Genomic DNA, 25,565 nt, shown 5'->3' on the forward strand with positions numbered 1-25,565 from the left:
TTAACATTTGTTACATATAGTAATAGAAAAGAAGAAGATAATTACATAAAAAAGTGAAATCCTTTGCAAAAATAAATATTTCGATTTTACATTTAAAAATTTCAATTCTTATTCCAAAGCAAGAAAAGTAAATGTGAACTATGAGTGAGCAAAAATAGAAATGTTTGCTTGTTTTAACTTAGCAATTCAAAAGATTTTCTGTGTTATTTATTAAAACAAAAAAGTAGGTAAAAATTTAGGTCACAAACAAATATTTTTAGTTTCAATATAATTTCCCAGACAACATTTTTAACATATAATCCACCACTATGGAGGTGAGCTTCTAGACGAGGTGTCTTCCTAGCAGAGGAATGCTGAATGTCAGATGAAAATGCAGTACTTGATTCTAATTGACAGCTTTATATGTCTGTGGGGTTTTTTTGGGGTGTGTATTTTTTTTTCCATCAACCATTAAAATTTACCTAGACTGTTTTTAGAGTTACTCACTGAGAGCAATAGGCCATTCGTGTTTTAAATAAATCACTTTTTACAGACTTGCCAGTACTGTTAAATCTTTTGACCTTATATGAAGTATAATGTTGTTCTGGCTTATCTCAAGACTAAACTCTAGAAAATGTCTTTTGTTCCAGGACAAGGGAATTTTATTAGCATTTAGTGAATTCTGGGACTTATCACCAGGCCCTGGACATAAATAAGTTTATAAACAGACTACATGATCTAAAATTTTAAACACCTGCCAGTCAACATCTTAACTTGTTAGCGCAAATGTCAGAGTACTGGATTCTCTCTGACACTGTTGGTATTTCCTGAAAAGTTTATGCATTTGCAACTGTAACCTGAAAGTTTTGAAAGAAAACATGTAGTCTTCAATAGGCATGAGAATACAGGTCATTAAATTTTACATTCTGAAATCGTTGCTGTTTAATTATCAGCTAATACTGAAACTTCTCTGTCTGTTTTAATAGGGTGGAGTGCATTGAAATGGATTGGAAGCAAAGAACAGTTTTGCTTTTAGTCTTCTTTTTTGATCAAACTTGGAACAGGCAGTAAAAGCAATCTAAAAAGAACAATGATGAGAATATGTAGCAATTTGCTATTAATTGTACATAAACCACAAGATATTTTTAAGAGAAACGAAAGAACACTAAAAGTTAAAATATTGTTACTAATACTCCAAGATTCCTATATTGTGTCAGAAAAAAGATGAGAAATTTGTCCAACATAGAGTATCTGGTTTTGTTTGACTAGTTGCAATTAGATGCTGTCTCATATGTGCACCAAAGTACAGAAATGTCAAAAACTTGATAAAGTTTTGTGGCATTCTGCACCAGATAACAACTTACCTTATGTAAAGTAACTACATCTCAATCAATTTAATCAATTTAAGCATCTATTTTACACTCTTTTTAAAGTAAATTAAGCAAGGACATATGAAGACCTATGCTGTAAGTCCTGAAATTGAATTAAGTCTCTGCAAAACCTCTTGGAAGAGCAAAGGTGCTCGCAGTATCCCACTCTCCCGAGCAACTATATTATTGTAGACTTAGAGTCTCCTAACCCTGGTACATTGAGCCCCAAAATGTTGCAAAATTAGAACACAGATCTGACAAAACAAAAGTACATAGAACAGAAGCCACATTGTCAGTGCGAAAGGGAAGCTCCCAAGCAAGAAGGTCTCCCAAATTCTTTAAGGTCAAGGAACAGTCATCTGATAGCACGAAAAAATCTTGGCAGACAGACTTCTTCCATTTGAAAAAGTAATACTATGTCCATAGGTGTCAAATGTAAAAAGCAAAACCAATCAACCAAATTAATTCCTGCCTCATACCGTCTAAACTCTGAACTTACTCATTTTATTTTCTTTCTAAAAATAAAAAAGTGAATAAGCATTGTCTAAAAGTACATGAGTAGTGGACTGTAAGGGGTATTCATCTGTAACAATATAAAAAAAATTGTTTTGTTCACCTCTGACAGCTAGAAACACTTTAAATTAGTTCATAGTTGCCCTTTATGTTAGATATAGGCTGGAGAGCATGGAACTCTGTCTGGGGGCAGGTGAGCAGTTTACAGAGAGTTTGTGGGTCAGGGTTAAAGGGAAAACAGCTGTGGGAGACATTACTGTGAGGATCTGTTACAGGCCGCCAGATCAAGGAGAACCTGTGGATGAAGCACTCTACAGACAGATAGGAAAAGCCTCACGCTCGCAGGCCCTTGTTCTCATGGGGGATTTCAACCACCCTGACGTCTGTTGGAATGATGGCACTGCACGGCACAAGCAATCCAGGAGGTTCCTCGATTGTGTGGAAGACAACTTCCTTCTGCAACTGATAAAGGAGCCGACAAGGAGAGGAGCCATGCTTGACCTTGTGCTCACCAGCAGGGAAGGGCTTGTTGAGAATGTGGTACTCCAGGGCAGCCTTGGATGCATCGATCACGAGATGGTCGAATTTGAGATCCCCAGGAGAGTGAGAAGAGCGTGTAGCAAGCTCACTGCCCTGGACTTCAAAAGAGCAGACTTTGGCCTCTTCAGGAGCCTGCTTAGTAAGGTTCCATGGGATATAGCCCTGGAGGGCAGGGGGGCCCAAGACTCTTGGTTGGTATTCAAGGATCACCTGCTACAAGCTCAGGAGTGCTGCATCCCAACTAGAAGGAAGTGCAGCAGGAGGGCCAGGAGACCTCCTTGGATGGATAAGGAGCTGCTGAGGAAAATTCAAAGGAAAAAAGAGGCTTATAAAAAATGGAAGCAAGGACAGGTGGCCTGGGTAGAGTACAGGGATGTTGTCCAGGAAGCTAGGGACCAGGTTAGGAAGGCTAAGGCCCAGTTAGAATTAAACCTAGCCAGGGATGTGAAAGATAACAGGAAGGGATTCTACAGGTACGTAGCAAACAAAAAACAGACTAGGGACAAAATAGGCCCCCTGAGGAAGCTTTCGGGAGAACTGGCTACACAGGATTTGGAGAAGGCTGAGGTTCTGAATGACTTCTTCGTCTCGGTCTTCACTGGCAAAGGCTCTGACTGCACCACCCAGGTCTTAGAAGGTAGATGCAGGGACTCTGAGAATGAAGACCTTGGGCCCACTGTAGGAGAGGATCTGGTTCGAGACCATCTTCAAAACCTGAACACACACAAGTCCATGGGACCTGATGGAATCCATTTGCGGGTCCTGAAGGAGCTGGCGAATGAAGTTGCTAAGCCACTGGCCATCGTATTTGAAAAATCATGGCAGTCAGGTGAAGTTCCCGACGACTGGAAAAAGGGAAATATAACCCCCATTTTCAAGAAGGGGAAAATGGAAGACCCGGGGAATTACAGACCAGTCAGTCTCACCTCTGTGCCTGGCAAAATCTTGGAGCACATTCTCCTGGACAGCATGCTAAGGCACATGAATAACAGCAAGGTGCTTGGTGACAGCCAGCATGGCTTCACTAAGGGGAAATCCTGCCTGACCAATTTGGTGGCCTTCTATGATGGGGCTACAGAATTGATGGATAAGGGTAAAGCAGTTGATGTCATCTACCTGGACTTGTGCAAAGTGTTTGACACTGTCCCACACGACATCCTTCTCTCTCAATTGGAGAGATATCAATTTGATGGATGGACCACTCGGTGGATAAAGAACTGGCTGGACGGCCGCACACAAAGTGTTGTGGTCAATGGCTCAATGTCCGGCTGGAGACCTGTAACGAGTGGTGTCCCTCAGGGATCGGTGTTAGGACCGGTCTTGTTTAACATCTTTGTCACTGACATGGACAGTGGGATTGAGTGCGCCCTCAGCAAGTTTGCCAATGACACCAAGCTGTGTGGTCCGGTTGATATGCTGGAGGGAAGGGATGCCATCCAGAGGGACCTTGACAGGCTTGTAAGGTGGGCTGATGCCAACCTTATGAAGTTCAACCACGACAAGTGCAAGGTCCTACACCTGGATGGGAGCAATCCCAGGCACAGCTGCAGACTGGGCAAAGAAGAGATTCAGAGCGGCCCTGCAGAGAAGGACTTGGGGGTGCTGGTCGATGAGAAAATCAACATGAGCCGGCAGCCCAGAAAGCCAACCGTATCCTGGGCTGCATCAAAAGAAGCGTGACCAACAGGTAGAAGGAGGTGATCCTGCCCCTCTACTCTGCTCTCGTGAGACCTCACCTGGAGTATTGTGTGCAGTTCTGGTGTCCTCAACATAAAAAGGACATGGAACTGCTGGAACAAGTCCAGAGGAGGGCCATGAGGATGATCAGGGGACTGGAGCACCTCCCGTATGAAGACAGGCTGAGGAAGTTGGGGCTGTTCAGCCTGGAGAAGAGAAGGCTGTGTGGGGACCTAATAGCAGCCTTCCAGTATCTGAAGGGGGCCGACAGGGATGCTGGGGAGGGACTCTTCACCAGGGACTGTAGTGACAGGACAAGGGGTTACGGGTTAAAACCTAAACAGGGGAAGTTTAGATTGGATATAAGGAGTAAATCCTTTCCTGTTAGGGTGGTGAGGCACTGGAATCGGTTGCCCAGGGGGGTTGTGAGTGCTCCATCCCTGGCGGTGTTCAAGGCCAGGTTGGATGAAGTGTGGGATCGTTTAGTGTGAGGTGTCCCCGTCCATGGCAGGGGGGGTGGAACTGGATGATCTTGAGGTACTTTCCAACCCTAACTATTCTATGATTCTATGTAACAGAGAAGTTCTAAAACCTTGTGCAACATTGTTTTTCATGACAAACATACACCCAGGTTTATGTTATAAAAACACCAATCTGAAGGGTTGTAGAATACCCCTGAAATTATTTGGGGAACTTTGGGATGAAAAATCATCCAAAGCAGCAATTTAGATCTAGGGCCAAAGAGCCACCATAGAGACCCACCAGAGGCTAAATTGTGTGGGTTAAGCCAGCCTGCTCCAGAGTGAACTAGTTCACAGCACTATGGTTATAAATAAATTATGCCATTTGAATTTTGGACTGGCAGCTCGCACTTTGTCATCTGTCTGTTAGGAGCATAAACCTTAGCAGCTTATGTGCATTTGCCCTTCACCTGTGACTTCTTGAAGGATGCTAAATTGTGAACAACTTTTCAACACTTGTGCTATATACCCCATGTGCCTGATGTCCTTTACTCAGCAATTATAACTGTATGTTCACAAAGCAGTATGCAAGCAACGTAATGACTCTGGGGCTTCCAGGTGCAAAAAAAAAACACTGCTAAACTGAAGAGGGCCTGGTGAAGATCTGCTAACATGGTTAGGGGCTGGAGTACATAACGTGTGAAAAGAGGTTAAGGGAACTGTGTCTGTTACTGTTCACATATTATGTGCTCCAGCCACCAGCCACATTAGCAGATCTTCACTGGATCCTCACAAGTTCCTCATTTGCTCAAATACAAGAGTGTGAAATAGAGCTAGTCCAAAAATAAATAAAATGAAGTAGTTTTTCACACAACATGCCATAAAGCTTTCTGACCCACAGTGTTGTGGATATTAAGTCTGTATCACTTCAAAGAATGATTGGAGGAAATTAAAAGAGAGATCTCTAACAAGGGCATTAAATGTAAATATGCACTGTCTGTCTCAGAAAGAAATCCTAACTTTCTAATTGCTATAGACTGAAAGAATCTTGCAGAAGTATTCATACATCCTTGTTGAATCCTTTTACTCTTCCCTGGGCATATGCTGTTTGGTATCATCAGCGTCTAAGCTAGATGGACCTTTAATCTGATGTGGTTCAGATATTTTTACATGTGGCATCTTTGGTAACCAGAATAACAGGCAAAGGACAAGAGGGGGTCCAGATCATTTGAGGTGGAAACATAAAACTTCATTACTTTGAGTAAAGGCAAAGACGAGATTCCCACTGAATCAACCAGGCAGCTGAAGAGCCAAGTATGTGGGTGAGCTCTGAAAATTGTAGTTATTTGTTGAAACAACATACACAGTGCTGACTGCTGAAGCACCTCTGCTGGGTCAGCATAGGAAATTTGGTTTTCCATTCTCCCACTGAATAGATGTGTCACTGTTCTTCATCACTATTCTTGTGTTTGAACCATCTAGGCTGGGGGCTAATGAAAAACAAAAGGCTGATAATCATTGTTCTTAAAATGCAATAAATTAAAGAATGACAAATTGGACTGAAACTGTTGGAGGTCCTTTGTATCACTCCTGGCTAAGAATTTGATTATCCAGCCATGTTATGAAAGGAAAATATATTTTCCTGACAATGTTGAATTGTTTAAGAGTATCTAGAGACTTAATGCTAGACATAGTTTAGGAAATAACAGAACACTGATTAAGTTCAGGTGGACTATTCAGAAGCTTAAAGCCAGAACTACCATATTCCATTGCAATTTATAATTTGTATATAAATCTTATTTCTGCAGTTTGATTTACATTTAAGAATAATTTAGAAAAAGCATTCAGAAATGTGGTGAATTTTAATGCTGCACAGATTCTATCAAGTCTTCATGCTCAGCAGGAGATGAGAAATTTGCAGAAGAATTACTGGCACTAATACAAGATAACTGGGAGAGAGTAAATCTTAATGCTTTGGGAAAAGAGATAATATACATTAAAGAGGCATCTGCGAAAGTAACTCCCATTGTTTTTCCAAATCCAAATCAACCCAGTTTACAAGGACATTGTTTTCGCATACATAATGAAAAGAGTAACTGGGGAGTTACTTAAGCTGAACGGTATTGTTATGTTGTTATTATGTTACTATTATTACTAAATACTGATACAAATACAAAGTGTGCTGCATAATGATAAGAATAAAATTAAGCAGGCCATTATTTCCTGACTTCACTAGATGTTTTTATTGTTGTTATTATTATAAACAGAATGCAGACATTTATGCTATTTGTTTCTAGAGGTAAAAAATATGTTTTTAGAAAAAAAAATTCAGAGATAGATCGAGTTAGTTGCTGCTGGCTCATGAATTTGGTATTTGGTTGGGTTTTTTTCATAATAAATTACATTTTAATTCTGGTTTTGGTTATGCTTAGATAGAGAAAAGATAACTAACAGAATTCTGCCAACTCTTCACCATGTTTAATGACTTGCATGATTTTTCTGCCTTGTATCCTGTCTTTTCTTTCCAGCTGAGGAGTCACTTTATCTATTTTGGTGTATTCAAACCAAGTTCCAGTTCAGATTAATCTTTAGGCAATTGCATAAATTTGTCGACCACCAGCTGAATGTGGTTTTAGAAAGTGTTTCTTTAGCATTGCCTTGCTGATGACCTTACTGAATTTTCTCTAAGGAGTGAAATAACATGCAAACCTCTGTCTCTAGCATTGGCAATTTTTTAATTATATTTTCCCTTCAAATTCTGCTCTACATAAAACTAAGACAAAAAAAGCCCCTTCCAGGAGGCAGGGCAATTTCACTTGCATACCACTTCTCCAATTCTCCCCATTCTCCTTTTCAGCAACTAACTGGCTTACTGCTGAAGATGCCTTTCCCCAACATTGTCAGTCAACATAGCCAGCAAGAATGAGAAGAGTGGGCAAAGAGTCTGAACGTGCTGAGTTGTTGAAATAACTCTTATCATGTTTACTGTAACTACTACATGTGCAGTGGCAGTTCCCCGCTCTTTAGCACTGCCCTCCATCCTTCCTTCAATTAACAGTACTCTCCACTTGTGTATAAGTTTCATTATATGAGATGCCACCTGGGAGGCAACAGGCACTGAGATCTTCAAAACCATAAAAAATAAAATAAAATAAATTTAATGGATCTTAATTAGTAGAATCTGAAGCCTACCTGCCATTTGATGAGATTGGAATATGAATCCTCGATACTATAATGAAAAAACAGCTACTGTCTATGGAACAAAATTTTTAGACTAGATAATGACAGTCGGTATTGTTTTAGGTTTTCTGCTTCTTTTTAGGCACCTGCATATTGAGTTCAGAAAATATTTAGGTACCTGTTTTTAAAAATATTGGCCTAAAGTGATTTCATTCTTCTGACATGCTCTTCACTAACATTGATTTACTTCTTCAATTTGAAATTTTCATTTGACATATGTTTGACATCCTGACTTATTAAAATATGGACAACTTTAAAAGTGAAGTACTTCACTGGTTGGAAAATTTTATGGAACAGTTTACTAAAGCAGTGATTTTGGAGCTGTCAGACCTGATTAGGGCAAAAAGTAAATATGGGATATAGTTTTGTGGAAAAAAAAAAACAAACAACAAAATCAATGAAAAAAGCCTCACAAAAATAATGAAATACATTTATTTAAAAAATATGCTTATTTTATTCTTTATTTTGTTTCTACTTGTGTTTGAATCACAAATGAGTGAATTTTTTTCCAGTGTGAATGGAAAAGATGGGAGTCCTGCTGATCTGGCTGTTAGACCTCTAGATTTATATCACGGTGCAAATCTATTGGGTGAGTGGTAGGTAGGATTACCATCTAGACAGCCTGGAACAATTGCTGCATACAGAAAAGCTAAATTGTGTATCATTACGAGTATGCTTATTTTATCACCTCTGCAGTGTTAAGTCAATCTGTACCTGTGTAGTAATGTTTTGTGACTTATCTTCATCTGACTAGTCAACATGTTGTACAAGGCATGGCTTTCGAAGAATTATCAATACCATAAATTTAGAGGTAAAGCAAGGTATGGGGAAAAAAAAAAAAAAACCCAAAACAAAAAAACCCGGAAACGAACTTGCAGCTCTTAGTGCTGTTGTATTAAACAAACATGACATTTGAAAAAGGGAAAGAGAGAGCTCCAAGCAATGACATTCAGACCTGGACGTAAATTCCTCTGAAGGACAGGTTTTGGTTCAACTCCTTTGGCACAGAAGATGTTCCTGCTTTGATTTTGAATCCTGTAACAAGACATGGCTTTCCTTAAATTCCCTTTGATGTCAATTACTGTAGTCATGTGGAGTTTTCACAAAATGACTTATCAACTTAATAGCATCATAAGATTTAATCCTTATGACCTGTAATTCCAGCTACTCTTCTAATTATCCTCTTTTCTAAAGTCAGTTATCAACCACCCCGCTTAGGAAATTGAATGTTCTTAACATACGCATGCCTAAAATGCCCAAATCACTAGTTACTAGGAAAACACAGCTCAGATATCCAAAAAAAAGAAAAAGTGATGAAAATCAAGAGCAGCCAAAGAAGTTTTCCATTACCAATGAAAGAGGAAGGTTAGAATAAGAGAGTTTATTTTAGAAGATCTGTGTGCTGCATTACCTCATCTAGAGTTGATACTGACGAAAGTATAGCATGTATAAGAAATTAAACTACTAATAAAATTACAGATCAGCTATTTTCTGAATAGTCTTCCATTACTATTATTTGATTAGATATAATCAAAACTGGTTAGATATAGTGGGGTTTGTTTTACATTTATGCATTGTATTCAGAATCACATGGCAAGGTTAAAAAAAAAAGGAAAAGATAATTTCTCATTCTTTTTCACAGAAAAAGAGATAAAATGAGAGCACATTTCTCAGTAAATGTAAGGAGGAAACTGGATTTCTACTGAGTGTTTTGGGTTGTTGGGTTTTTTTAAGTATTTTTTAAGTATTTAATACAAAATATATAATTTCTCTACAGCTCAATGTGAAATGTATATTTTTGGCAGCAGTTTCTTGCAACCTAAGCAGATATGATTTAATTTATTACTTGCATAGTGTAAGGACATTCACTAGATCAGATTTACACAGGGTTGTGCCATGCAGTGTTTCCCCTATCCAGGTTAAATGTTCCAGACATTTCGGGTTTCTTCCTTTCTCAGTCTCTTTTATCTTGTGTTTTATCATCTCAAATAAAGGAAACATAAGAAAGCAAGGAGTTAGCAAGAAATCATAACATACACATATGTAATTTTTCAACATCTATTTTATTAATAGTTATTTTATTACAAACTATCTGTCAGAACTGAGGGTGTCTGTACAAAGCTGAATATTTTACAGCTATAAAAAATAACACAGTTTCTGCCTAGAACACCTACAGCTTAATGTGGCTCCAGCTGATGTAAATGTTATCCATGTGTTTGTACTTGCAGTCTAGAGTTTTCCACTCCAGTCATGCTTGTATAGTCAGACCCATATTTTTGAAAACTGGTGCCAGAATCGGCCTGTGCAGATCCAGTTGCAGAAGCTGGGTACATTTACATTTCTTTGTTTTCTATCAAGACACCATTTTATATCAGCAATTTCTTTTGCTAGTAGCAGTGCTTTATTACTTTTTTTTTTTTAGGAATCTAAAAATATCAGTACCCTTGAAACCTACAGTAGGCATTGACTGGTGGAGCCTGATACCTAGATGAAAAGAGGATTTAAATATTTCAGCCCATCAATCATGTAATGTTCCCAGCCCTGAAAAAAATGATGAGAAAAAAAATGATGAGAAAGAAAATGAATGAAGGTGTAATTCCCTTCTAAAAAATAATTCAGCACCGAGAGGTACATTGAAAGCACTGGTACTTTTAAGGAAAACTTGCAAAGAATAAAGACATTTGTCTCCAGCAGTGTTAGAAGTAAAGTACTTTTAAAAAGTACATTACTTAAGTTAAAGTGCACCCAAGTTATCCCAGTCAGAGTGATTGACCTTGGGACTATGATGAGAACTTGAGTGACAGGTTAGACACCAGTCTCAGTCTCACCCTAAACCTGAAACCCTTTCAAAATTCCTCTTCTTGATCTTTTGGTACAGGGCTGTTTAATTCCTTCTGCTGATATGTTTAAAACCTTCACTTGCCTTGAAGGTAAATATAGCCTCAGGGGACTTAATGAGATGTAGCTGACCTCTATTCCTGTTTATTTTCCTTAATGCCTCTACTTTTGCAGCTATACTGGAAGCTTTTCAGCCTCTTGCACTAGTTGCAGGGAGTGGCACCAGACCACAACTAGTCCACCATGTCAGAGTGCGAATACCTCCTACAGATGTGTACGTGATGCTCTGTTTACTCTGAGTGTAAAAGATGAACAATTTTCATTAATGAATAATGCTAAGATACTTGCAAATACTGTGGCCATCAACCAAGTCAATTATCTCACTACCTTTATGTTTTATACAAAAGAATCCAAGAGTCTTAGTGAAGTTCTGCGCATCTAGCTTATTATTATTTATTATTCCTCTTTTGATTGTTATCTTTGTTTTGAACTTTGCATAATACTATTAGTAAAATGCAACATGCATGAGTCTTCCAGCATACTACATAAGTGTTCATAAACATGCTTACAAGTCCCTTATGAGAGGTACTTTTCCATAAATAGTGTCTATATCAAGAAAACTCAAGCCCAGTAAGGTAGATGCCTCAGAGCATAACGGTAGAGTGTGGATGGATCAGCTGGAAAGGCTTCTTTGCACTGCTGCACTGAAAATGCCTAAACTACAATCAGCTCAAGCCCTAAAGCTGCCCTGCTGTGAATTGCCTCTCATTTTATTACAGAAAAACTAAATGCATCCTAATATTCTTTAATGGAAAATAGGAATGAAAGTACAGAAAAACAGTTATATATATTTTTGCTGCTAAATTGTCAGATCATACTGGAGCTAGTTTTTCTACATACCATGAGGTGAAGCAAGAAGGCTCAGCACTGGTAGCTCTAGATCAAACTCCATCTGGAACTGCTTAGTAAGGTATACGTAAAAATTATCTTGATAGACAACAGAATATAATCCCACTCAGACAGCATTACGCTCTAAGCAATGTTGCTGGCTCAACTCAATAACTTTAACACTATCACTAGATACAGATTTCTACTGTTATATTTGCCAGGTTCTTAGTTAATTTAAGCTTTAAGCTTTTAGTCAAAGACTGGAAGCATTGATCGCACAGACGGACACACATAAAATAGGAAGTGCATCTTTCTTCAGTTTAATTCCTCTTGCTTCTTTATGAATAGTACAACAGAGAAATCCAAGCAGCTATTGCAAATAGATATGAAGAGACATTTTCCACATACTGTTTTTTTAATGCACTGGCAGGGAGTGTGGTTTCCCCAACTTTTAATTATTGCACCGCCTATAGTTAGGACAAGTTCACCTGCCTCTTCTGTCAGAGACTTAATTCATCTTCTCAGATGCATCCTTATTAAAAGTCACAGTTTGGATTTTTGCTAAACAGTTTAATGGAACTGAGTGCACCCTCAGCAAGTTTGCTGATGACACAAAACTGGGAGGAGTGGCTGACACACCAGAGGACTGTGCTGCCATTCAGCGAGACCTGGACAGGCTGGAGAGTTGGGCGGGGAGAAACTTGATGAAATTTAACAAGGGCAAGTGTAGAGTCTTGCATCTGGGGAAGAACAACCCCATGTACCAGTACAGGTTGGGGGTTGACCTGCTGGAAAGTAGTGAAGGGGAAAGGGACCTGGGGGTCCTGGTGGATAGGAGGATGACCATGAGCCAGCAATGTGCTCTTGTGGCCAAGAAGGCAAATGGCATCTTAGGGTGCATTAGAAAGGGAGTGGTTAGTAGGTCAAGAGAGGTTCTCCTCCCCCTCTACTCAGCCTTGGTGAGGCCGCATCTGGAATATTGCGTCCAGTTCTGGGCCCCTCTGTTCAAGAAGGACAGGGAATTGCTTGAAGGAGTCCAGCGCAGAGCCACAAAGATGATTAAGGGAGTGGAACATCTCCCTTATGAGGAGAGGCTGAGGGAGCTGGGTCTCTTTAGCTTGCAAAAGAGGAGACTGAGGGGTGACCTCATCAATGTTTACAAATATGTGAAGGGTAGGCGTCAGGATGATGGAGCTAGGCTTTTTTCAGTGATATCCAGTGATAGGACAAGGGGCAATGGGTGTAAACTGGAACATAGGAAGTTCCACGTTAACATCAGGAAGAACTTCTTTACTGTAAGAGTGACAGAGCGCTGGAACAGGCTGCCCAGGGGGGTTGTGGAGTCTCCTACACTGGAGATATTCAAGGCCCGCCTGGACAAGTTCCTGTGTGATGTACTGTAGGTTACCCTGCTCTTGCAGGGGGGTTGGACTAGATGATCTTTTTAGGTCCCTTCCAACCCTTGGGATTCTGTGATTCTGTGATTCTGTAACAGAAAGGTAATTTTATGGTAACCAGTATCTTTTTCACTTAGAACATCCATGTGCCTTCCTAATGGATCAATGCCTTTTCAAATCAGTGAGAATTTTCTCATCAAATGCAATCTCATGCTTTATTTGAGAAATGCCAAGCATTTCCCTTAGAATACCTTTGATAAATTAGTAGACTGAAGAGGAGATAATGCTTGATACTGGCCTGTATCTAATATCCCAAGGAAATTTTCTTTATACATTTTGTTATATTTTATGAAGTTTTATTTTAACTACTAAAAAATAGGTATTTTATTGTGACTATGGCCCAAAATATATTAGGGCTGAAATCTGGCAAGTGTGGGGCATTCAACTTTTTAGGTAAAATATTGTTTTATTAATCTGAAATGCAAAGCTGGTTTGCATTATAGTTTTTCAGAAATACTTTCCTTATTATCTTTTTCTGTATTTACTGTTTTATTAACAGTATTCTCATGAAGATGAAAACCACAGGATTTTGTATTTTATTTTCCATCTATAAAAGTCCTACATGACATTAACATCAGGAAGAACTTCTTTACTGTAAGAGTGACAGAGCACTGGAACAGGTTGCCCAGGGGGGTTGTGGAGTCTCCTACACTGGAGATATTCAAGGCCCGCCTGGACAAGTTCCTGTGTGATGTACTGTAGGTTACCCTGCTCTTGCAGGGGGGTTGGACTAGATGATCTTTTTAGGTCCCTTCCAACCCTTGGGATTCTGTGATTCTGTGATTCTGTGAAGCATGTTTTAATATTAATGTTATAACACATACAATACAAACATAAATAAATGTTGAAAAAAGGCATCTGCACACATAAGCTATAAGCATAAACTGTGTATTGTTTGATAACTACAGTGCTCCAATAGACACTAGACAAAAAATATATTCAATTCCAAAACAAAATCTTCATTCAGAACAAAAGAGTTCTTTGCTGGTCTCCCTTAGCATATATTTAAATTCTAGGACTAAACCCAAACTAGGGTCAGTGCAAATTTTCACACTTAAATAATGTGTAGACACTTACTGATAAGAAAAGTTAAGGGGAATTTGGAAAAACCCTACCAAGCTCAGCTTCCGACATTCACAGACAAAATCAATTATTCTCCAGGATGGAAAGGCCAGTGCGACTGAAGTGCAATTAAAATTATAAACAGGAATATTAAGAGAGTATGAATTGCTCTCTGCAAGACTATTTCAGGCATGTGGAACCCCCTACAGAAACACCTGCATTGCCTCAGACAAAAATGCTAATGGCGACTGATATGAATATGTGTGTGGTTTTGGATGAGTGGGAGGCTTGTATAGAGGCGGGAACATTTGTGGTAGGTCATGGGTAGGAGGATGGTAAACAAAACCATGATATAGGGAGTCAAAAGGAGCCCAGGAATTCCCAGTTAATGCAGTGTGTTGAAGGAAATTAGGCTTCAGCCTGAGAAGCTGTTCTTGCAGCTGTCTCAGTCAACAAACATGCTGTGTTATGAATCAGCGAAAATGTTAATCTTTTCTTTTAGGGCTATATCAAGTAATGCTTCATGAGGAGGTCTGGCACAGGGAAAGAAAAATATACTTGGTAGCAGGAAGCTGAGCAATAAGGCTTATCCTGCTTCAATTTTTATGTTTAAAGATTTTTAGTACTGGAGGAAAATAAGACCATTTGAAAAACAGTGGTTAAAAATGCATAGTTTTTTCATCTTCTGTGAGGTGAGAGTGTTACGTGTATAATTATAAAATCTAGAAAGAAGATCGCATCTGATATAAATTACCAGAGGTGATCAGGTGCTACCTTCTGTTCAATGTGCAACTACATATTTTTGCAGATATGAACCCTCCAAAGTTTGAGCAAAGCAAACACCAGCCCATCTCATCTTGAAAACAGTTTCCTGCATTGCCTTCCTATCACTTGGGACCAGTATGATTATCTACTGAGGAGGAAAATCTAATGTAAATATTGTTTTTAAATAGTCACTAATCCTATGACATCATATTTTATGAATCCAGAGTTTAAAACAATAATATAAACCCCTTTGTATTCCTTATTTCAGTTTGGAAAAACATCCATTAAATTCTCCATAAAATAATAATCAGAAGACTTGAGTACCAAAATACCTTTCTTGTGCAAGAGAGATACTAGAAAAAGATAAATGGGATTAAAAAACCTAAAATTATGCACACTGCTTGAGTCATCTTGGGTCTTTATTACATATCCTATACTGAAACATGGAAACTTTTGTTATCAGTACATATCCTATACTGAAACATGGAAACTTTTGTTATAAGTTGGTAGTTATAAACCACACAGACAGTCTTGATCAGCAAAATTCTTTATAGCTGACAAAGAAAGTTAATTCTGCAAACTAAAACTGGGCTGTCTGCTACAGTAAATCTAGACTAACACCTACATGAAAACTCTTGAGACTAAGTTACATTTTTAGTACTGTTCTATAATTGTACAGTTTCTGTACATTGTGAATAAAAAGAAAACTCTAACCAAAAGATAATGATAAATTATGAAGTTATTAATTCAATTTTCAAATAGATATTCATATAAACAAACAAAAATATGTTCAGTTATTCTGGTTAAAGAGGAGAGCATACAATTCACAGTGTTGTAGGGGTTTTTATTGTATTAGTTGGAAATTCCTTATGATACTAAATTTCACACTTTTATATTCTAAAGAACTGAGCAAATTTTGCCTTGCACTGATAGTAAGAAAATCTTAAAAAAAACCCTTGCTTATCTTTAGGCAGAAAGCAAGTGCCATGTCTTTGCTCACTTTTTACCCCTTTGATTGTGCAGTTCTTCTAGAAATTAAGGCTACACCTTCATGATAAAACAAACAAAATATCTGACAGTGTTGTTTGGCTGGTTGTAAACAGAAAAAGAAGGCAAAGAAAAAAATATCAAACTTACAACTTTTCTGGGATTTATCTAAACAGGTCTAGGAACTATTTCACAAAGACAAAAGAATGCTGTCTTTTAGATTGATGCAATAGTTCTACAGTTATTATTTATTAAAATTCTGAGGGTGTTTTCTTTATTCTGAGAGGAATGTTTTTGGGTTTTTTTTTTCTTGAATATCAAGAACCTTAGATTTATGCCAAAGAGATTTTTTAAGAGATGGTATTTTACCTTTGTACTGAATTCCATCATTTTTCACATCACTGTAATTATATTTAAATAGCATAATGCACAGTGGTTAGCAAAAAAAAAAAAAAAAAAGCCCTTAAAAAACATGTTTTTTGATAACGCACAAATCTCAGATGTTGTGATTTATTTTACTGCCTCTTTATTTTCCATGGAATTTGTTTTACCTACAGATCTCACGATTTATGTCCCAATATTAAATGAAACCCAGGGTAAGGGAGAACAGAAAGGCTATATTTCTGGTTTAGAAACACAACTCACTAGCTCAGTATTAGAAATCACACATTACTAGTACTTTATTTTACATTTTTATAGCTCGTTGCACACCTGTATCTCCTTATGGGTTCTTACCACAATAAAAACATGGGTTCCATACCTAATACTTTGCATACTAATAATTTTTGGCATGTCTAATTAATGCTATGCAGATAAAGGACTGCTACACAAATAATATTATACATCTATAAATGCTTGTCCAAAGAATGAAAATCTGCTTTCCATAGGAAATACAACTGATATCTTGTTTGCATTTTTCTTCAAAATTATCAGTGCTATTTTGCCATTTAATGGATTTCACAGCAGAACAACAAAGGACACATGGTATTCAAATGTATAATTGCTGTATGTGTTACATTAGTAAGTTACTTCAATGGCTAATTCTCCCATCTCTGTTTCTCTCTTTGAGACCTTAACTCAGTTACTGTCACTATATCTTTTGTTATTAAAGTGATCAGTCCACTGAGGACAGATTCAGGTAACAGCATGAGGAAGGATCCCTATGAACAAGGAAGAGAGCAGACAACTTCTGTCAAACTCATCCTCAGAAATGATGACCCCTCTCCAAAGGTGTATTTCCCTTTTCAAAGAAGGAACATATTCACACATTTTGCAAACCTCAGGGAAGACTCCAGTTAATGCCACCCTGACAAATGTAGACAGCAGTAGCAGAGACTAGTGCCAGTCGCACTGGAAATGACCCTTCTACCTCCTTGAAAGCCCCTCATGATGCTGCCCAGAGCAACCTGTCGTACAGCCTGGGGCAGGGGCTGCTCCGCAGAAAACAGCATAGCTGTTTCTCACTGAGCAAAGCCTGCTATAGATCACAAAACAATAAAGTCTTGTCAGACCCTTCCACTACCACAAATCTAAGGTTACTGCATGTTGGAGACGGGTGAAGGCAGACCACATTAAGGTAGATCAGAGAAAAGAGGCATCATCTGCATCCACAACATATATATAGTTTTGAAACTCCATATCCTCACAGTACAATCTGTGTTCCTCCAAGATGCACATAACTTGTATGACTATGAGGTCATAATCTGCAGCTGAAGCTGCAAGAAAATGGTGCCACGAATGTATGTATATTATTTCAAATAAAAGACAAGGAAAAATGAAATTGCAAATAGTTTAAAAGATGCTTCATTAACAAATGAGTCAGCTTTTTAATTAACCGAGGCACTGACACAGACTTCAGTGAAAGTAATGGGCTACCTTGCTCCCCTTCCCTCACTTCAGAAGCAGTTAAGTTGTCTAGGCACATAGACTTTCATTGATATTTCAGATCTTCTGAGTGTCAGACATTCACATAGAACAGATGTGGTAGGACTAGGAGCTCCCTTATTCTTCTGCAGGTGGGGGCCAGGTAAGAGACCTGCAATATCTAATGTGGCTTAGATATGTACGTTCACATTGTCAAATTCCCACTACATTGAGGAGAAGCCTGTGGGGTACAATTTGCTGTGTTGCCATTGTCATCTCAGATCAGATGGAGAAGCCAAGTGATTCTGATATTTCCTGAGGAATAAAAAAATAAACAAAAAACCAAACAAATAAACAAAAACACCCAAACAAATAAACAAACCCCAAACAAGTTTGGACAAATTGTGTAACTGACTTTAATAGTTTTCATACTAAATTCCTTCTAACATGCATTTTCAAAGCCATTTTGTACAGTACTTTGTAAGAACAGTGCACACAGCGTTTGTAGATTTAATTATTTGTTGTATACAGACTGTACAAACTGTATAATTGCATAGCATGGAAGTATAGAATTTTGTTTTATGGATAAATTAGTGTAAAAATAATCTATTTATAAAGATTTTAAAAGCTAAAATTTCTGAAGATGTTTGGGAGAAAGTCGTTCAGGAAATGCAGTGATTTCAAATTACATTTGATCAAAAGAAGCATCATTCTAAATCAGATTTAACTAATCCTTAAGTGAGGTGTTTTAAATGTTTAGAGTGGAAAGGAATCAGAGCTGCAATTAGAGGAAGGGGCCACAATGAATTCTTCTCATAGCAAGAACTTAGGTTCGGATTTCTGTCATCTCCCTCTCTGACTGATGTTTTTATGTGATATCAGCCTTGGTGAAAAAAAGCAAAATAAAAAATAAATTAAAAAAATCCATACAAAACCCCAGAGTAGGGGGCCTCTAAAGTGGGATAAAGTTAGGACTTTTGTTTGGTATAAACTAAAATTAAAGACTATTAACAATGGAATTTGCAGATTAGTTAGGAATATCGAGGTCCACTTTGCTCTAACTACACAAAAGAGCCATTTTCCTGACTATCGGACTCTGGAGAATACTGCCCTCTAATGTCCTGCTCCTGGACTGGCGATACAAATACATAGCTCAATACCATGTGTGATGCCTCGTGTCTGAAAAAAAAAGCTTCCTTGGTTTTAAATGACTGCGTATGGATGGTTGTTTTCCATTCATTTCTTCTATACACAATTAAATTATATTATTTGAAATTATGTTTTTGTATAAGGCAAAGGAAAGATGCGGATAAAATCTACGACAACCTTGTTCCTATACAGGTTCTTCTAAAAAGACTGCATGAAATAATAAATATATAGCTGAAACCTAATATATTTTTGTAATCTTTGTATGGAAAGCCAAGGTCACATTAAGGTGGAAAGCAACATAGAAATTGAGATGGAAACAGTTTAAGAGTTTAAATTAACATTATAGACAAAACAAAAAATAAATTGATCTCATCAATAGTACTTATATTCCAATCTTATAATGCATTTTTCATTCAGATGTCTCCTGGAGAAATTCTGTGGAAACAACAGGAAATAGGTAAAATTTCCATGGCACTTTAGTAATGAAGAAAAACCTTTGTCTCTTTGTTTTTTCTCTAGGTGATCATCTCTCAACTGGTTAGGTTGTCCTACTTCCCTTGAAGTCTATGAACATATGGTTCTAATGAATTTTAATGAATCCTTAATAATTTTTAATATTATTCAGTAGTTATTAGTGGTAGCACATACTGTGCATTAATAATAGACATATATCCATTTCCAAGACAGCTATTAAACAGCGTATTCTCTTCTTAAAAGACAGATTAGGAAAAATGTTATACTAATTGACTTTAAAATAATAATAAAAATGTACATATCAATGGCAATGAAGTTGAGTAAAAGGCAATTATTTACTGAACCAGACCTTTTATTCAGTAGTCCATTGGTAGAGAATTTCTAAGTCATTTGTACATGAATGAGCATATGGTGGGTCCAACTTTAGTTAGGTTAGACTGAACAGAAAGCGTAAGAAAAAGAGACCTGTAGCGACAGAAGCGGCAAGAGTTGTTCATTAGAGCATCAGTCTTCCTCAGTTTAAAAGCAGACACAAGCTACTGAAGTTTTAGTGAAAGCATCTGGTCATGATCACTCTGACATTCAGCACCAAGTGAAGCAATCAGAAGTCACCTAGAGGAAGTCAGACCCCTTATCCAGTCACAGTGTTAGACGGTGAGCTGACTACAGGAAGCTGAATGTCCTTCACGACACAATGTTCTCTCTCCTTTGGTCACAGAGGACAATTTTAATTAAGAAAGTTGCAACTGGTTTAGCCAGTCTCCCATTCCACACAGGTGTTTCTTGTGAGAGAGAATGGTACCAGTTTCTCTTTAGACCCACTCAGGTGCGTGGCTCATGTGTTTCTTCAACCAGATCCAGCTCTATTAAATCTGACATTAATTAGGGAAGACCCCTTTCTACCTCTGTTTTATAAAAAAAGATTACACAGTTTTAGGGACTTTGTTCTTCCATCATGAATGAGCTAAAAATAACTTGATGTGGTGTTTCACAGCTAGCTACGCCACTATTATTGCCATCATCCATTTTTTCTGCTTTCAGTAGGCTGGTATGCAAAGGAACTTTTGCTAATGATATACTGGATCACCAATGAGAGCCCTGTCAGCTGTAGGGAAGCCACATTTCATGTGCTCTGGGGCCCTGAGAGTCTCCAGGAGTGTGGCTGCTGTCTGAGGCAGATGAACCAGAAGTCGCAGTGACCCAATCAGCAGCAGGGCAAAGCCCTCACCATGAAAGTTCAGCCCCCATGACACCCGAGCACAGTAAGCTGGGCAAGGCTGCTGATGATAACAGCTTGTGTCAGCAGTCCAGTGACTTTCAGACAAATTCAGAATGGCAAGTCCAATGTCCACCCATGAAGTCATCCAAGTCAAGAACAGCAGAAGGCAGACACTGATCTGGAGGCAGCAGCAGCACAGCCAAAGTAGGAAATAGGGTCCCAGCCTGAGATGAAATAGGGTTCCTGGGCCATAGGCAAGGGAGTGAGGTAGGTCCTTGGTGAAGCCAGTCAGGGCCATATAGAATCTTCTTACGGGAGTGTGTAGTGAGAAGCAGTACATCATTACTGTCTCCAGGCCCTGAACCTCATGCCTTTTAACTCAGGCACTGCTTATAGAGAAAAAGAGAAATGTAACAGATATAAATCACTTGGTCTTCAGTGTAGAGAGCCAAGGGCCATTATCATGATCTATTATTTAGCAGTTAAGGACCAAGGCTACACTGTTCTTGGCACTGCAGAATAGAGCTCTTCCACCCACGGTTCATGGCTGTGCTTCATAAAGAATGTAAGGAAACAAGGGCATAAAGGGGAAAATTGATGGGTAAAACATAGAGTTCTGTGCAGTGAACAGCACTCTCACACCAGCTCCTGTTTAAACAGTTAATGAGAATTGCTCAGCATTTCTTTGCTGCCTCCCCTGCCCGAGGTTCACAAAGCCAACTGTGGGAGCTCTGAACTGTTGAAAAGAATCCAATTAACTCTCATTTTTCTCACTGAACTTGGCAATTTAAGTGGTTTCACTGTTTATAATATGTATGTTTATATATGTGTGTTCATCCCTATGTACTGGTGACGTCTTTAAATGATTGTACTGGGTTGTTTCTTTTGGGGTTTGGTTGGGGATTTTTTGTTGTTGTTTTGATTGGTTTTCCCCACAGTCTATTGTCTTTCTGGCTTCTGGTACAAGAAATTTTTGGATCATACTATGTACTAGCTCTTCCAGAGTAGTCCTTCTGTCCTTGAGTGATAAGATCTAGTAAGATTCTCATTCCAAGTCAGCCAGGAAGTGGAGGACAGCAGTGGTAATCAATTACCAGGACAAAGTAAATGTTGCCTTCTGACCTCTTATTATAAGAATATAACTCAAATCACCTACCTAATTTTTATGTCTGACCCTTTCATGTCTCTACAGAATTCAATTAATTGGATATGACTATTTCAGAAGACTCCTGTATGTCTTACTGTTTTCTTATGACAAGCTCTGTACTCAATTAAATTTAAATGACTGTGTTTGTCTTGTTTTATCTACCTTGTAATGCTTAATTAGGTTGACAGAGAGGTAATGTCAGTCTGCATGAAAGGTATCTGTGTGAAAGACATTGGTACTCAACTATATTTTGTCCCTGATTTTTGAGTGGAAGCCTGCTATTAATTCTCAACTTTCAATATGGGACAGATTGAAATTCATTTACTCTCAAAAAATTTAAGCCTGTTCAAGCATTGGCAGCCAGAGCCATTCTGAGATGAATTAATGGTGACACAATATTACCTTTTAGAACACACAGAACTGGTTCTGAAATGAGCAGGGAACAATGAAACTGTTACATTCTTAAGCTTTGTGTATTATTAGACATGTTATAGGCCACATGCTGAGGAAATAACCAGAAATAACATTTTTTTTTTCACCAAAGAAATGCCAGTATCATTTATCTGTATGCAAAAGGAGACAAATAAGAGGTGCAGTCTCACATACGCATACAGCTGTAAATCTTTCTGGTTGCTTCATATGTAGATATGAGGTTTGAGTGTAAAAAGACATCATAGTGATCATCCTTTAGCCTTAATCTGGAGACTACCACAGCTAGCAGAGTAAGCCAGTACAGCTCTAGCTAAGGACAGATTCATCTCAGTGGAAGTTATATCAGTAATATGCATAATAAAGAATATGAGAACATATGAGATGTATGCTAAAAATAACTTATATGTGACTTTTACAGTTTTCAAGTACTGTTGAATGAAAAAAATAGTGTTCATATCAATGTTCATGGATAATAGCAAAGATTGGAGGCATCATGTAGTGAACTGAAAGTCACTACACAAAGTTAGCAGAGACATTTTTTACTAGAGGTTAAAGTAGCTATGGCTAGCTAATAAGATTGGTTAAAGTACTGTTAGTAAAATACATTGATAATTAATAGCAGAGTGAAACTTCAGTGTTTAAAATGATGGCATAACTCATTTTGATTCCATTATGGTCAAGATAAGTTAATACCTCTTCATGTAAGTATTAAAGAAATAAATACATAAGTAAATAAATTCCCTATTATGTTGCCAAATGTTTGTTAAAATTCAGCTGCATTAAACAATAATTTATTACCAACTATTCTCTGTCTTGAAGGAAGCTTCTTTGTTCAAAAAAAGGCCAATTACTGAAGTCACTGAAAGCAGCCACTGGTATTTCTTCATGTTTCTTCATCAGTGAGTATGGAAATATTTTAACTTCTCAGTGGTCTGGCATTTAAACAAAAGTTTAAGCTGTAACCATTTTACAGTCCTTTAAATGCATTTTTTTCACCAGACAGAAGGTTCTGTTATATGGCTCAAAAAAAAAAAAAAAAAAAAAAGGAGAAAAAAATATCACCTTTTCCTACCTCCAACCACTCCAACCACATATGTAGTTGTATGTTGTGGCCAACGTATTTTGTAATTGATATTTATATAGATTTAACAGGCAAGAGGGACTAGCTCATTGGTAAACCCTGTCTCATTTATACAGAAATTTATTGGTCTGAGAGGTCACTCAGCATATAAATTTAAAAGTGCTACAGCATTAATTTCTCTAAAAGGCATAGAAACCTCTTCCTTTGTGTTTATGTAGCCAACTGAGGCCATGGTGTCATGTTGTGGTTATGTCTCCTGTTATTCCAGCCTTGCAGAGGCCATCTTGTGCTAAATGGCTAATGCATTTGTCTAACCATGAAGGACTAAACAGACAACATGGAGCTGGGAGCTTACAGAAGGTGCTTCGTTAGTCTAAACTCCTCACGTTCTCACCCATGCCATAGGTAGCTCTGCCAAAAGGTTAGAAGCACAAAGATTTAGGTGATCCTTCAGGATGCGAACTTCTTACCTGTCTCAGGAGAGAAATGCAGTAGGAATATAATACTTCCTAGAACAGCACCAGGTCAGTCAGCATAGCCTTGAGTGTTATGGTGAAATCTTAACCTCAGTGAGTGCAGAAAGAATGCTTTCAATAATAAACTCAGATAGTGGGTTCAGTAGAGCCGATGATGCTGATTTCCTCATCTGCAAGATCTTTTCCACTTTCATGTAACTGCATACAGCAGATTGTACTGTCAATTTGCAGCTCCCTTCCTCTGATACTGATCTCTGGTACTTGGAAAGGAGAAAGATAAATACTGGTTTTCAAAAGGGTGGCTTGCCTCTTTCATAAAGCCCATCACTCTCTTCTCCAACATTTTTCATCGTATGAGCTGACACCTGCCTGTAAACAGACCTGGATACTCCCATGTGTCAGACAGGGCATCAAGACAGACAGAGACTTAAGAGAAGAAAAAAACATTGGGGAAAAGGAAGGATGATGCTACGGACATAGAAGAATACATTCAGTCAGCCCACTAATTTCTTGTCAAATCTCATCAAGGAAGACATTAAATACTTCAGAAATCACAGCTGGAATATCTGAATTACTATTGCTTCCTTTAGAGAATTGAGGCATGATGCTAGTCTTTGTATGTAGGAGAGGACCACATATATTGCCAGATCCAACTAATGGATCCCACCTAGTCCTGTATTGTTTCTCTCATAGTTCCCAGATATTCAGAGGCAAAAATCTAATGCTGGAAAATTTTAAATAACATTCATAAGATCTTTTTTTCCTCAAAAAATCATTTATTTACACTAACTGAATTGTCCAAAACAGGTGCACAGGAGCAGCATTACCATCACTCCTTTTCAGCTCTGCACAAACTTAGTACAGAAATAATAAGGTATGTAGATGGTAAGAAAAATTACTTGTTCATGACGAGCGAAGGCTTGGACTTCTAAAGTTCCTGAATAACAGTTTGGGCATAGCCAGCTGTTACTGTATACTTTATTATGCCTTGTTTTCAGTTTGCCTGAATTTAAGAATTATGGTAGCCAGACCTACTGAACACCACAAATAATTCTGTTTCATCCAGAAAACCTTTATTATGTACAAATAAGTTCACAAAGTAATTTTGTTACTCAGTGGACTCAGCTTCACATCAATGCACAAATAAGACCAGTGTTTGCCTGAAGTCTGAAGAGGCTGGCAAGCAACAGACATATGAGGTACAGGTGAAATGTACCCAGACGATCTCACCAAGACCTATGATATAAACAAAGCCTAACAACATGCTTCTTAGCCTTCACAACCCTAAATCAGGTGATCAGTAATCAGTTAACAATAGTCAGCCACCTGAAAATTAAAATTCTCTGCAATCCCTCAACACATACGGCTATGCTATTAATTGTCTCATCCTTGACAACAGCTAATATTTCATTCTCTAAATAAAAAAAAAGACACGCCACTTTTAAACATATTTATGTAGGCTTCTTTTCATCTAAAGATGGAGAAATAAATCATTACTGAGCTTTAGAGAATGATGTTTGATTGTAATTTCTAACTTTAAGCAAAGTGTTATTTGGTATGTTGAGTGCTATACAGCTGCCACAGTATTCCTTAATGCCCTTGAAGGTATGGGATGAAACAGATTTTTAAAAGCAAAGAGACTATCTCAACAACCTTTCCTTTCTTCCCTTCCCTTTCTGCCCCAGGTATACTCATTCAAACACAGATCATAAAAATTTGCTTTAAATAAATATTATTTTAATTATATCAAATCAGATTTTGAAGTCGCTAATGGCAAAGAGCACCTTCTCCCTCAGCGTTCAGTTTTCAGTTGGAATTCTACTCCTGTGCTAATAGGAGATGTCATTTTAAGTTTTGGGTTTTTTTTTTAACTTTTGACTTCCAGCAACTGTATATTGTCATGGCTTTATTATCAGACTTGAAAATTTTCTACCAGCAGGTAAGTCA

This window comes from Lathamus discolor, chromosome 4 (assembly GCF_037157495.1).
Source record: "Lathamus discolor isolate bLatDis1 chromosome 4, bLatDis1.hap1, whole genome shotgun sequence".
Lineage (NCBI taxonomy): Eukaryota > Metazoa > Chordata > Aves > Psittaciformes > Psittacidae > Lathamus > Lathamus discolor.